Consider the following 2297-nt stretch of genomic DNA (forward strand, 5'->3'; position numbering starts at 1 on the left):
CATAATTATATAATCTTTTTTAATTATAGTGGAAAAATACATAGCAAAACATTCACCAAGTTCAACATCTTTCACATACAGTTCAAAGCTGCTGATTACATTCAACATGCTGTGCAACATCACAAATATATTTCATGGACTGTTTTAAAGCTATGAACTCCATTGACATGAAAACTGCTGCCTGAATCATGAAAACACACGAAATAGACCCATTTTTTTGGCCACTAAGGCCAAGTACATGTAGGAGTCATTTTTTTCCCTATATGTTTAAATCACCCTGTAAATCAGATCATCTGTTAGCATTGTTAATTTAGAAGAAAGTGGTTGCATAGAGAATAAGGACAGCAAAGACCTTTAGTCTATACTTGCAAATGGGAAGTAATCATTTTAATGTTGTTCACTGGTAGAATTTCCCACCAATGGTTGTATGCTGTTTTAGATGAGAGAGCAACATGTTGATTTTTTTTTTTAACCCTCTTTAATGTTTCCTTTAAAAGAAAAGCTCTGAAGCTGGTAGATGATTTTGATGCCAGGAATCTGTTACACGGGAGGGTCAAATCAGTAATCAGCATGACTCAGCTTGTGGTAATTGGCAAATGTGTGATTGTGACTTGCATTCCAGTTATTTAGACTGTGATATTCAAGACTAGATTGGACGTAATGAGAGTATAAGAGCTCCTTCCCCAAGAAAGAGAATGGAGAAAGTCCTTGGAGAAGGGCTTCACGGAACTGGTAAGCCAGCTTTCTCTGAACATTGATGATTTCCTCAGTGCTCCCATAATTCCTCAACGCCCTGGCCATTTTCTTGTAGGTCAAGGTCTTCCGATTGCTTTTCTTTCTCCCCAAAGTTTTGTAAGTCACTCTTTATTTTTTGATATAAACTGAAAGATGTCTTTGCTTCTGTTTATCCACTGGATACAAGATTCCATCTCGGGGTTACCTAAAGATATTCAAACAGTTGGAGTGTCTTCCTGCCTTCTCCTCCCTTTAGCTGAAGAATAGCAGATTGTACTAGCTGGTTCTTACCAGTATTCTGCAGAGATGCATGGATAGTCCCTTTAAACAGTAGTCTGCAGCACTGTTCCCTCTGGTTTTCCATTTATGGACAGGTTCCTCTGTGGACAGCGTGCCATAGCAGCCGGCGTTGTCTCTGACGTGAGGGCAATGACTGATGAAAGCCAAGTAATGTTTATAATCTGGGGGTTACTGAAGGCTGCTGGTTGAACGTTGCCTCAGTATCTCAAAAGCTTTAGATTATTTTTTAATTCAGGTGGAATGGACTCAAGGTGAGATTTTGCTTCTTGTGATTTTTTTTTCCTCTTCAACTTTAGTTTGAACTTGCACATGAGTAATTGATGGTCTGTTCTACAGTCGGCTCCTGGTCTCGTTCTGACTCCTAATGTTGAGATTCTCCAAAGATTCTTTCTATAGATATAGTCAATCTGATTATTAAGCAGAACTTTGGGTGAGGTCCATGTGTAAAGTTGTCATTTGTGGTTTGTTTTTATTTTAAAAAAATATTTGCTGTAAACAAATCATTAAATGTACAAAGTTTGGTCTTTTGATCTGTCACATCACTTCTGGCACCAACTCGTTTTCCAACTACCATCCCTTCCTCGTTGTTTCCAAATCCATCCCAGTCTCCAATAATTATTAATCCATCTTGATTGTATGTTTGATCAATTTTTTACTATAAAATTTGGTAGAAATTATCAATTTCCTCCTCTTTGGCTTTAGTTATTTAAGCATCTATTTTAAGAATAATTGTATTAACAGATCTGCTTTGTATGCATATGGATATAATCCTGTCACTATCACATTGTTCTTGAGGAGAGACCTTGAAAACATTCTTTTTATTATTAATGCCACACCATTCTTCCTCAGTTTATTATTTCCAACATAGTAGGTCATATGATCGTGTTCTTCGGAATGGCACAGGATAGTTCATCTCAGTTCACTAGTGCCTAGAATGCCAATCTTCTTGTGTTCTATTTCATTTTTGAAAGCTTCCTGTCTCTATATAGTTAGTACATTCCACGTTCCATTTTTTTTACAGTGACATATATTGAGGGTTGTTGTTGTTATGTGCCATCGAGTCGTTTGCGACTCATAGCGACACTATGTACAACAGCCCTAAACCGTGCTCTATCCTGTGCCAATCACACTGCCTCTGACACACCCATCCCGATTACCCCAGTCACTGAATAAATCCACCTCATAGAGGGTCTTCCCCTCCTGCGCTGTCCCTCTACTCTACCCAGCATGATGTCCCTCTCTAAAGACCTGTCTCTCCTTAC

At 38.3% G+C, this 2297-nt stretch overlaps 1 pseudogene; it reads right to left on the reverse strand.

The window, feature by feature from the left end:
- Positions 1–558: 558 nt before the first annotated feature.
- Positions 559–2297, reverse strand: part of LOC102867714 — a 131380-nt pseudogene continuing 129641 nt past the window's right edge.

Source organism: Elephantulus edwardii, unplaced genomic scaffold (assembly GCF_000299155.1).
Source record: "Elephantulus edwardii isolate Elephantulus edwardi_28Jun2011 unplaced genomic scaffold, EleEdw1.0 scaffold00077, whole genome shotgun sequence".
Taxonomy (NCBI): domain Eukaryota; kingdom Metazoa; phylum Chordata; class Mammalia; order Macroscelidea; family Macroscelididae; genus Elephantulus; species Elephantulus edwardii.